Source organism: Alosa sapidissima, chromosome 1 (genome assembly GCF_018492685.1).
Source record: "Alosa sapidissima isolate fAloSap1 chromosome 1, fAloSap1.pri, whole genome shotgun sequence".
Classification (NCBI taxonomy): domain Eukaryota; kingdom Metazoa; phylum Chordata; class Actinopteri; order Clupeiformes; family Clupeidae; genus Alosa; species Alosa sapidissima.
This window is the reverse complement of record NC_055957.1, coordinates 6,621,183-6,633,404: the sequence shown is the minus strand read 5'-3', so window position 1 is coordinate 6,633,404 and position 12,222 is coordinate 6,621,183.

The following is a 12,222-nucleotide window of genomic DNA, read 5'->3' as shown; positions in this document are numbered from 1 at the left end:
GTTGAGGTTCATGGACCCTCACCAGCCTTGTCACCTGCTGAGGCTCATAGCTGATCTTGGCAATCTACAACAGCACTACAGGACAGCATTACAAGGCCAATGAGTTGTACATGTGGCCATCTACTGACTAAGGGCTGACAAGCCTGGTTAAAAATATTGACTTTGTGCTGTAGATTATTATTATATGTTCATATCACATAGTCATATTTATTCATATCACATAGCCTTATTTATTCTGCTCTTATAAAATATCTGCTAATACACTGCACATATTTATATCTAATTTATATTATTATAAACCACCTTCTGTAAACAAACTGCATACTGTCTACACTGCACTATATTTCTTGTTGTGCTTATGCTCCACCTGTCTATACTTTGTATATCACATTGCACTTTTCTGCTTTTTTGTACTTCTGGTTAGACGTAAACTGCATTTTGTTGACTTTGTACTTCTACTCTGCACAATGACAATAATGTTGAATCTAATCTAATGATAGGACCATTTAGTAATACAAGGGAAATGTAAGTAATTGGGGATTTAATGACTTCATGTTTTTTCTCAGTTTTATTTTTTACTATTTTGGACATCTTTGCTTTTTGTTTCACCATTTTATGTCATCATTTTATGTCATACTATCTAGGAGGGTAGCTTTCAGGGTATTTGTTTGCATAACATCATGCAATTTATACCTCTTCAGTTTGAACACTTATTGTTAATAATGTTAAGATGTTTATATATTAAGTATAGAAAAGATGTGATGATGTGAATCACATGACAAAAAGTGTCTACCACAGAGTTGTAGCAGATTGTCAATGACTGCAGTAATGACTTTTAGTCCATAAATAGCCTGAAAGTGAACAGACTAACCAGTCAGGGATTAACTAGCCTACATTTTGAGATTTGTAAATCTATGTAAAATTGAATTACACATCACTAGCTATGCTATAATGAAATTGTAATTAATAAAGTACAAATGTTTTTTTGCCTTAAATTTCTTTACTTAAAAAAGACTTTGAGTACTCAGTGAATTTTTAAATGAATGAACTTAAAGTCATGAAAACACATGAAGACTTACAAGCCAAATGCATTTCTGCAAATTGCAGTGCCCTCTATAGGTTAAAGGTCATCACATTTCTTGAACCTTCGGCCTTTGGTTTTGATACATGAAAGGGTTGCTATGATAGCTGACTTTATGTTTGATTGGCTGTGTTGGGCAAACGGTTCTGAATATGGCTTCAAAAATAAGGACGTATGTAAGGTTCAGTCTGAAGATTGTCTGTGCCAACTTTGTGACAAACAGACAAAATCTACAGAAAGTAATGTATTGATAAGGCATGGTCTGAAGATAGTCTGTGCCAATTTTGGTGAAGATGAGATATGTGACCTATGAAAATTGTTTAGCGTTTTTGATTAAATCCAATATGGCAGCCTATTCAACTTCGTTGTTGTCACAAGTTGTCATCTGTCAGCCTAAGGACCTTCCACAGTATTACCAGACACCACTAGCAAGTTTTAATTCTAAGCACAACAGCAGCTACAGGCCAAAAGGCATGTTTCTAAATTACAGTGCCCTCTAGAGGTAAAAGGTCACCAGATTTCTTGAGTGTCCCCCTGATCGGATCCTGAGTCCATGTACTAAGTTTGGCTTTGATACATGCAAGGGTTGTTGAGATATGAGCTCACTACCTGTTTAGCGGCTTTGCCACAAATTTCGATTGGCTGTTACAGCCGAATGCTTCTGTCAATTGTTCCAGAAAGCAATGCAATGATAAGGCATAGTCTGAAGATGGTCTCTGCCAATTTTGGTGAGGATCCGCTGAAATTTGTGACCTGCGAAAACTTGTACGGGTTTTTGATTAAATCCAATATGGAGGCCGAATCAATGACGATGACATCATCGTCAACAGCAGCTACAGGCCAAAAGGCATGTTTCTTAATTACAGCGCCCCCTAGAGGTCAAAGGTCAACAGATTTCTTGAGCTTCCCCCTGATTGGGTCCTGAGTCCATGGACTAAGTTTGGTTATGATAGATCAATGGGTTGCTGCGATATGAGCTCACTTCCTGTTTGGCGGCTTCGCCGCAAATTTCAATTGGCTGTTACGCGTGAACGGTTTTAGTTCCAAAGACAAAAAGCAATGCATTAATGAGGCATGGTCTGTAGATGATATCTGTGAAGTTTGGTGTCGATCGGACAAAATTTGTGACCTCTGATACGTTTTAAGAGATTTTGATGAAATCCAAAATGGCGGAAAATCCATCATGGCGGAAATTGAAGTCATAGGGTGCGTTGAACTCGACTTGGTCCAAGGATTCCAACGATACCTCATTTTTGACAATTGGCCATACGGCTCAAAAGTTACGTACGTGAACGCACGTCCAACTTTGGCCTGTTGGTGGCGCTAGAGTGCTTGAGGTGCCATCATGAAACTTGGTGACTTTAATCATGGGACTGTCCCTAATCATCAGGTATATAGTATTAAGCAGTCACAGCAAGTTCCATGCCAAACAACCCAAGATTGGCTGAGTTACAAGGTAATTTCCTGTTTGGCGGCTTCGCCACCAATTTCGATTGGCTGTTACGGGCGAATGCTTTTGTCAATCGTTCCAGAAAATTAAACACTGATAAGGCATGGTCTGAAGATGGTGTGTGCCAATTTTGGTGAAAATCAGAAGAAATTTGTGACCTGTGAAAACTTTTTAGTGTTTTTGATTAAATTCAATATGGCGGCCGAATCAATTATGTTGACATCACAAGTGTGCCTGGGTCAGCCTGAGGACATCCAAAAGTACTACCAGACACCACTAGTATGTTTTAATTCCAAACACATCAACAGCTACAGGCCAAAATGCATTTTCGCTAATTACATTGCCCCCTAGAGGTCAAAGGTCACCAGACTTTTTGAGTGGCCTACTGATGGGGTTATAAGTCCATGTACTAAGTTTGGTTATGACAGATGAAAGGGTTGCTGAGATATGAGCTCACTTCCTGTTTGGCGGCTTCGCCGCATATTTCGTTTGGCTGTTACGGGAAAACGGTTTTAGTTCCGAAGATGGAAATCGATAACTTTTGTGCGGCTTGGTCTGAAGATGTTATGTGCTAAGTTTTGTGAAAATCAGACAAACTATGTGAGGCGTGAAACTTTTTAAAGGTTTTTGACAAAATCCAAAATGGCGGAAAATCCATCATGGCGGAAATTGACGTCATAGGGTGCGTTGAACTCGGCTTTGTCCAAGGATTCCAACGATAACTCATTTTTGACAATCGGGTCAACAGGTCAAAAGTTACGTCCGTGAACACAAGTCCAACTTTGGCCTGTTGGTGGCGCTAGAGCGCTTGAGGTGCCGGCATGAAACTTGGTGAAATGAATTATTGGACTGTCCCCAATTAGTGTGCAAAATTGTATAACTTTTTACCAGACGGTTCTATGGGCTGCCATTGACTTCCATTGCAAAATAATGCGCATCAGCAACTACTGGCCAAAATGCATTTTTGTCAATTACGGAGCCCCCTAGAGGTCAAATGTCACCAAATTTCTTGAGCGTCCTCCCGATGTGGTCTGAGGTACATGTACTAAGTTTGGTTTTGATACATGAAAGCATTGCTGAGATATGAAATCACTTCCTGTTTGGCGGCTTCGCCACAAATTTTTATTGGCTGGTACAGGCCAAAGCTTCTGTCAATTGTTCCAGAAAGCAATGCACTCATCAGGCATGGTCTGAAGATGGTCTCTGCCAATTTTGGTGAGGAACAGATGAAATTTGTGACCTGCCAAAACTTTTTTGTGTTTTTGATTTAATCCAATATGGCGGCCGAATCAATTACGATGACATCACAAGTTGGCTTGGGTCGGCCTAAGGACCTTCAACAGTAGTAGCAGACACCACTAGTGGGTTTTAATTCTAAGCACAACTGTTGCTACAGGCCAAAAGGCATGTTTCTTAATTACAGCGCCCCCTAGAGGTCAAAGGTCACCAGATTTCTTGAGCGTCCCCCTGATTGGGTCCTGAGTCCATGGACTAAGTTTGGTTATGATAGATCAATGGGTTGCTGAGATATGAGCTCACTTCCTGTTTGGCGGCTTCGCCGCAAATTTCGATTGGCTGTTACGCGCGAACGGTTTTAGTTCCGAAGACGAAAAGCAATGCATTAATGAGGCATGGTCTGTAGATGATATCAATGAAGTTTGGTGTCGATCGGACAAAATTTGTGACCTCTGATACGTTTTAAGAGATTTTGATGAAATCCAAAATGGCGGAAAATCCATCATGGCGGAAAATGACGTCATAGGGTGCGTTGAACTCGGCTTGGTCCAAGGATTCCAACGATACCTCATTTTTGACAATCGGGTAAACAGGTCAGAAGTTACGTGCGTGAACGCAAGTCCAACTTTGGCCTGTTGGTGGCGCTAGAGCGCGGGAGGTGCCGACATGCAACTTGGTGACATTAATCATTGGACTGTCTCCAATCAGTGTGCCAAATTTCACAACTTTTTGCCAGACGGTTCTATGGGCTGCCATAGACTTCCATGGCGGAATAATAATAATAATAAGAAAACTAACAAACACAATGGTTGCCTCGCAGCTTCGCTGCTTGGCCCCCAATAAGAACAAATAGAGCTGCAAGCAGCAATGAGGGGGCCAAGCAGAATGGGCCGGAGTAGCCACGGCGACAAGATAGAACTCAGCAGACACCCGCGATCAACACTTTCAACAAGTGTCACATCAAAACATAACTGACTTTGTAGGGCTGAAACAGGGCTGAGTATTGCCGCCGCCTCCGCCAGCCAGCCACCCCACCTAATCACCCCTGCCCGTCCCACCCCGTCCTGCCCTGCCCTGCCCTTGCACGTACGCATTAGAATTACCTGGATGGAACATGTTGTCATCAGTTTCACATCAAAAAATAAAAGATTGATAAAACACATCAGCAACTACAGATCAAAATGCAATATTGCTAATTGCAGCACCCCCTACAGGTCAAAGGGCACCAAATGTTTTGAGCGTCCTCCTAATGGGGTCATGAATATATGTAGTAAGTTTGGTGATGATACATGGCAGGGTTGCTGAGATATGAGCTCACTTCCTGTTTGGCGGCTTCGCCACAAATTTCGATTGGCTGTTACGCACGAACGGTTTGGGTTCCGAAGACGAAAAGGATTAACTTTTGTGAGGCTTGATGTGAATATCAAGTGTGTCAAGTTTGGTGTTGATCGGACAAAATTTGTGACCTTTGAAGACTTTTTAGTGTTTTTGATGAAATCCAATATGGCGGAATATCCATCATGGCGGAAATTGACGTCATAGGGTGCGTTGAACTCGGCTTGGTCCAAGGATTCCAACGATACCTCATTTTTGACAATCGGCCATACGGGTCAAAAGTTACGTGCGTGAACGCACGTCCAACTTTGGCCTGTTGGTGGCGCTAGAGTGCTCTAGGTGCCATCATGAAACTTGGTGACATTAATCATGGGACTGTCCCTTATCAGTGTGCCAAATTTCACAACTTTTCACCAGACGGTTCTATGGGCTGCCATTGACTTCCATTGCAAAATAATGCGCATCAGCAACTACTGGCCAAAATGCATTTTTGTCAATTACGGAGCCCCCTAGAGGTCAAATGTCACCAAATTTCTTGAGCGTCCTCCCGATGTGGTCTGAGGTACATGTAGTAAGTTTGGTTTTGATACATGAAAGCGTTGCTGAGATATGAAATCACTTCCTGTTTGGCGGCTTCGCCGCAAATTTTGATTGGCTGGTACAGGCCAAAGCTTCTGTCAATTGTTCCAGAAAGCAATGCACTCATCAGGCATGGTCTGAAGATGGTCTCTGCCAATTTTGGTGAGGATCCGCTGAAATTTGTGACCTGCGAAAACTTGAACGTGTTTTTGATTACATCCAATATGGCGGCCGAATCAATTAAGATGACATCACAAGTTGGCATGGGTCGGCCTAAGGACCTACAACAGTATTACCAGACACCACTAGTGCGCTTTAATTATAAGCATAACAGCAGCTACAGGCCAAAAGGCATGTTTCTTAATTACAGCGCCCCCTAGAGGTCAAAGGTCACCAGATTTCTTGAGCGTCCCCCTGAATGGGTCCTGAGTCCATGTACTAAGTTTGGTTATGATAGATGAATGGGTTGCTGAGATATGAGCTCACTTCCTGTTTGGCGGCTTCGCCGCATATTTCGATTGGCTGTTACGGGCGAACGGTTTGAGTTCCGTAGAGAAAACGAATAACTTTTGTGAGGCTTGGTCTGAAGATCAAGTGTGTCAGATTTGGTGTCGATCGGACAAAATTTGTGACCTTTGAAGACTTTTTAGTGTTTTTGATGAAATCCAAAATGGCGGAAAATCCATCATGGCGGAAATTGACGTCATAGGGTGCGTTGAACTCGGCTTGGTCCAAGGATTCCAACGATACCTAATTTTTGACAATCGGCCATATGGGTCAAAAGTTACGTGCGTGAACACACGTCCAACTTTGGCCTGTTGGTGGCGCTAGAGTGCTCAAGGTGCTGACATGAAACTTGTTGACATGAATCATTGGACTGTCTCCAATCAGTGTGCCAAATTTCAGAACTTTTCGCCAGACGGTTCTATGGGCTGCCATTGACTTCAATGGCGGAATAATAATAATAATAAATATAGCTGCAAGCAGCAATGAGGGGGCCAAGCAGTATAGGCCGGAGTAGCCACGGCGACAAGATAGAACTCAGCAGACAGTCGCGATCAACACTTTCAACAAGTGTCACATCAAACATAACTGATTTTGTAGGGCTGAAACAGGGCTGAGTATTGCCACCGCCTCCGCCAGCCAGCCCCCCCACCTAATCACCCCTGCCCGTCCCACCCCGTCCCGTCCCGCCCCGCCCTACCACACCACGCACGCATTAGAATGAACTGGATGGAATATGTTGTCATCTGTTTCACATCCAAAAATAAATGATCGATAAAACACATCGCAACTACAGATCAAAATGCAATATTGCTAATTGCAGCACCCCCTACAGGTCAAAGGTCAACACATTTTTTGAGCGTCCTCCTAATGGGGTCCTGAACCTTTGTAGTAAGTTTGGTTATGATACATGGCAGGGTTGCTGAGATATGAGCTCACTTCCTGTTTGGCGGCTTCGCCGCAAATTTCGATTAGCTGTTACAGCCGAATGCTTCGGTCAATTGTTCCAGAAAGCAATGCACTGATAAGGCATGGGCTGAAGATGGTCTCTGTCAATTTTGGTGAGGATCCGCTAAAATTTGTGACTTGCAAAAACTTGTACGTGTTTTTGATTAAATCCAATATGGCGGCCGAATCAATTACGATGACATCACAAGTTGGCTTGGGTCGGCCTAAGGACCTCCAACAGTATTACCAGACACCACTAGTGTGTTTTAATTCTTAGCACAACAGCAGCTACAGGCCAAAAGGCATGTTTCTAAATTACAGCGCCCCCTAGAGGTCAAAGGTCACCAGATTTCTTGAGCGTCCCCCTGATTGGGTCCTGAGTCCACGTACAAAGTTTGGTTATGATAGATTAATTGGTTGCTGAGATATGAGCTCACTTCCTGTTTGGCGGCTTCGCCACAAATTTGATTGGCTGTTACGGGCAAACGGTTTTAGTTCCGAAGATGAAAAGGAGTATCTTTTGTGAGGCTTGTTCTGAAGATCATGTGTGTCAGGTTTGGTGTCGATTAGACAAAATTTGTGACCTGTGAAAACTTTTTAGTGTTTTTGATTAAATCCAAAATGGCGGAAAATCCATCATGGCGGAAAATAACGTCATAGGGTGCTTTGAACTCGGCTTGGTCCAAGGATTCCAACGATACCTCATTTTTGACAATCGGCCATACGGGTCAAAAGTTACGTGCGTGAACGCACGTCCAACTTTGGCCTGTTGGTGGCGCTAGAGTGCTCTAGGTGCATTCATGAAACTTGGTGACATTAATCATGGGACTGTCCCTAATCAGTGTGCCAAACTTCACAACTTTTCACCAGATGGTTCTATGGGCTGCCATTGACTTCCATTGCAAAATAATGCGCATCAGCAACTACTGGCCAAAATGCATTTTTGTCAATTACGGTGCCCCCTAGAGGTCAAATGTCACCAAATTTCTTGAGCGTCCTCCCGATGGGGTCTGAGGTACATGTACTAAATTTGGTTTTGATACATGAAAGCGTTTCTGAGATATGAAATCACTTCCTGTTTGGCGGCTTCGCCGCAAATTTCGATTGGCTGGTACAGGTCAATGCTTCTGTCAATTGTTCCAGAAAGCAATGCACTCATCAGGCATGGTCTGAAGATGGTCTCTACCAATTTTGGTGAAGAACAGATGGAATTTGTGACCTGCGAAAACTTGTACGTGTTTTTGATTAAATTCAATATGGCGGCCGAATAAAATACGATGACATCACAAGTTGGCTTGTGTCGGCCTAAGGACCTCCAACAGTATTATCAGACACCACTAGTGCATTTTAAATCTAAGCACAACAGCAGCTACAGGCCAAAAGGCATGTTTCTTAATTACAGCGCCCCCTAGAGGTCAAAGGTCACCAAATTTCTTGAGCTTCCCCCTGATGGGGTCCTGAGTCCATATACTAAGTTTGGTTATGATAGATGAATGGGTTGCTGAGATATGAGCTCACTTCCTGTTTGGCGGCTTCGCCGCAAATTTCGATTGGCTGTTACGAGCAAACGGTTTTAGTTCCGAAGACAAAAAGCAATGCATTAATGAGGCATGGTCTGAAGATCATATGTGTCAATTTTGGTGACGATCGGACAAAATTTGTGACCTGTGAAAGATTAGTTTCACTTTCACTAAAATCCAATATGGCAGAAAATCCATCATGGCGGAAAATGACGTCATAGGGTGCGTTGAACTCGGCTTGGTCCAAGGATTCCAACGATACCTCATTTTTGACAATCGGCCATACGCGTCAAAAGTTACATATGTGAATGCACGTCTAACTTTGTCCTGTTGGTGGCGCTAGAGTGCTTGAGGTGCCATCATGAAACTTGGTGACATTAATCATGGGACTGTCCCTAATCAGTGTGCCAAATTTCACAACTTTTCACCAGACGGTTCTATGGGCTGCCATTGACTTCAATGACGGAAGCGTAATAATAATAATAAGAAAACTAACAAACACAATGGGTGCCTTCGCAGCTTCGCTGCTTGGCCCCCAATAAATATAGCTGCAAGCAGCAATGAGGGGGCCAAGCAGTGAGATCAGCAGGCCAGATTAACCATGTAAATCAATGCTGTTGCATCAGACATATAGCCTTAAGCAGTCACAGCAAGTTCCATGCCATACAACCCAAGATTGGCTGAGTTACAAGGTCAAGTTTCACATCAAAACATAACTGATTTTGTGGGGCTGATCCAGGGCTGAGTGTCGCCGCCCCCTCCCCCAGCCAGCCCACCGCCGCAACCGCCCCTGCCCATCCCACCCCGTCCCACCCTTGCACGCACACATTAGAATGAACTAGATGGAACTTGCTGTCATCAGTTTCACATCAAAAATAAAAGATTGACTGAGATATGATCACACTTGCTGTGATTTAAACACAGAGGTCAAAAATTGACGTCATAGGGTGTGAACTCGGCTTGGCCCAAGGATTCCAATGATACCTCATTTTGCCATTCGGGTCAACAGGTCAAAAGTTACGTCCGTGAACACAAGTCCAACTTTGGCCTGTTGGTGTCGCTAGAGCGCTTGAGGTGCCGGCATGAAACTTGGTGACATTAATCATGGGACTGTCCCTTATCAGTGTGCCAAATTTCACAACTTTTCACCAGACGGTTCTATGGGCTGCCATTGACTTCCATTGCAAAATAATGCGCATCAGCAACTACTGGCCAAAATGCATTTTTGTCAATTACGGAGCCCCCTAGAGGTCAAATGTCACCAAATTTCTTGAGCGTCCTCCCGATGGGGTCTGAGGTACATGTACTAAATTTGGTTTTGATACATGAAAGCGTTGCTGAGATATGATATGACTTCCTGTTTGGCGGCTTCGCCGCAAATTTTGATTGGCTGGTACAGGCCAAAGCTTCTGTCAATTGTTCCAGAACGCAATGCACTCATCAGGCATGGTCTGAAGATGGTCTCTGCCAATTTTGGTGAGGAACAGATGAAATTTGTGACCTGCCAAAACTTTTTTGTGTTTTTGATTTAATCCAATATGGCGGCCGAATCAATTACGATGACATCACAAGTTGGCTTGGGTCGGCCTAAGGACCTTCAACAGTAGTACCAGACACCACTAATGGGTTTTTATTCTAAGCACAACTGCTGCTACAGGCCAAAAGGCATGTTTCTTAATTACAGCGCCCCCTAGAGGTCAAAGGTCACCAGATTTCTTGAGCGTCCCCCTGATTGGGTCCTGAGTCCATGGACTAAGTTTGGTTATGATAGATGAATGGGTTGCTGAGATATGAGCTCACTTCCTGTTTGGCGGCTTCGCCACAAATTTCGATTGGCTGTTACGCGCGAACGGTTTTAGTTCCGAAGACGAAAAGGAATAACTTTTGTGCGGCTTGGTCTGAAGAGCATGTGTGTCAAGTTTGGTGACGATCGGACAAAATTTGTGACCTGTGAAGTTTTAGTTTCACTTTCACTAAAATCCAATATGGCGGAAAATCCATCATGGCGGAAAATGACGTCATAGGGTGCGTTGAACTCGGCTTGGTCCAAGGATTCCAACGATACCTCATTTTTGACAATCGGGTCAACAGGTCAGAAGTTACGTGCGTGAACGCAAGTCCAACTTTGGCCTGTTGGTGGCGCTAGAGCGCTCAAGGTGCCGGTATGAAACTTGGTGAAATGAATTATTGGACTGTCCCCAATTAGTGTGCAAAATTTTATAACTTTTTACCAGACGGTTCTATGGGCTGCCATTGACTTCCATTGCAAAATAATGCGCATCAGCAACTACTGGCCAAAATGCATTTTTGTCAATTACGGTGCCCCCTAGAGGTCAAATGTCACCAAATTTCTTGAGCGTCCTCCCGATGGGGTCTGAGGTACATGTACTAAATTTGGTTTTGATACATGAAAGCGTTGCTGAGATATGAAATCACTTCCTGTTTGGTGGCTTCGCCGCAAATTTCGATTGGCTGGTACAGGTCAATGCTTCTGTCAATTGTTCCAGAAAGCAATGCACTCATCAGGCATGGTCTGTTGATGGTCTCTGCCAATTTTGGTGAGGATCCGCTGAAATTTGTGACCTGCAAAAACGTGTACGTGTTTTTGATTAAATCCAATATGGCGGCCGAATCAATTACGATGACATCACAAGTCGGCTTGGGTCGGCCTAAGGACCTCCAACAGCATTACCAGACACCACTAGTGCATTTTAATTCTAAGCAAAACAGCAGCTACAGGCCAAAAGGCATGTTTCTTAATTACAGCGCCCCCTAGAGGTCAAAGGTCACCAGATTTTTTGAGCCTCCCCCTGATTGGGTCCTGAGTCCATGTACTAAGTTTGGTTATGATAGATGAATGGGTTGCTGAGATATGAGCTCACTTCCTGTTTGGCGGCTTTGCCGCATATTTCGATTGGCTGTTACGGTCAAACGGTTTGAGTTCCGAAGACGAAAAGTGATAACTTTTGTGCGGCTTGGTCTGAAGAGCATGTGTGTCAAGTTTGGTGACGATCGGACAAAATTTGTGACCTGTGAAGTTTTAGTTTCACTTTCACTAAAATCCAATATGGCGGAAAATCCATCATGGCGGAAAATGACGTCATAGGGTGCGTTGAACTCGGCTTGGTCCAAGGATTCCAACGGTACCTCATTTTTCAAAATCGGGTCAACAGGTCAAAAGTTACGTGCGTGAACGCACGTCAAACTTTGGCCTGTTGGTGGCGCTAGAGCCCTCGAGGTGCCGACATGAAACTTGGTGAAATTAATCAATGTACTATCCCCAATCAGTGTGCCAAATTTCACAACTTTTTACCAGACGGTTCTATGGGCTGCCATAGACTTCAATGGCAGAGGAAAGATGTTAAATAATAATAATAAGAAATCATAGAAACACAATGGGTGCCTTCGCAGCTTCGCTGCTTGGCCCCCAATAAGAACAAATAGAAAAACAATGGGTGCCTTCGCAGCTTCGCTGCTTGGCCCCCAAATATAGCTGCAAGCAGCAATGAGGGGGCCAAGCAGAGGGTTCAGCAGGCCAGATTAACCATGTAAGTCAATGCCGTTGCATC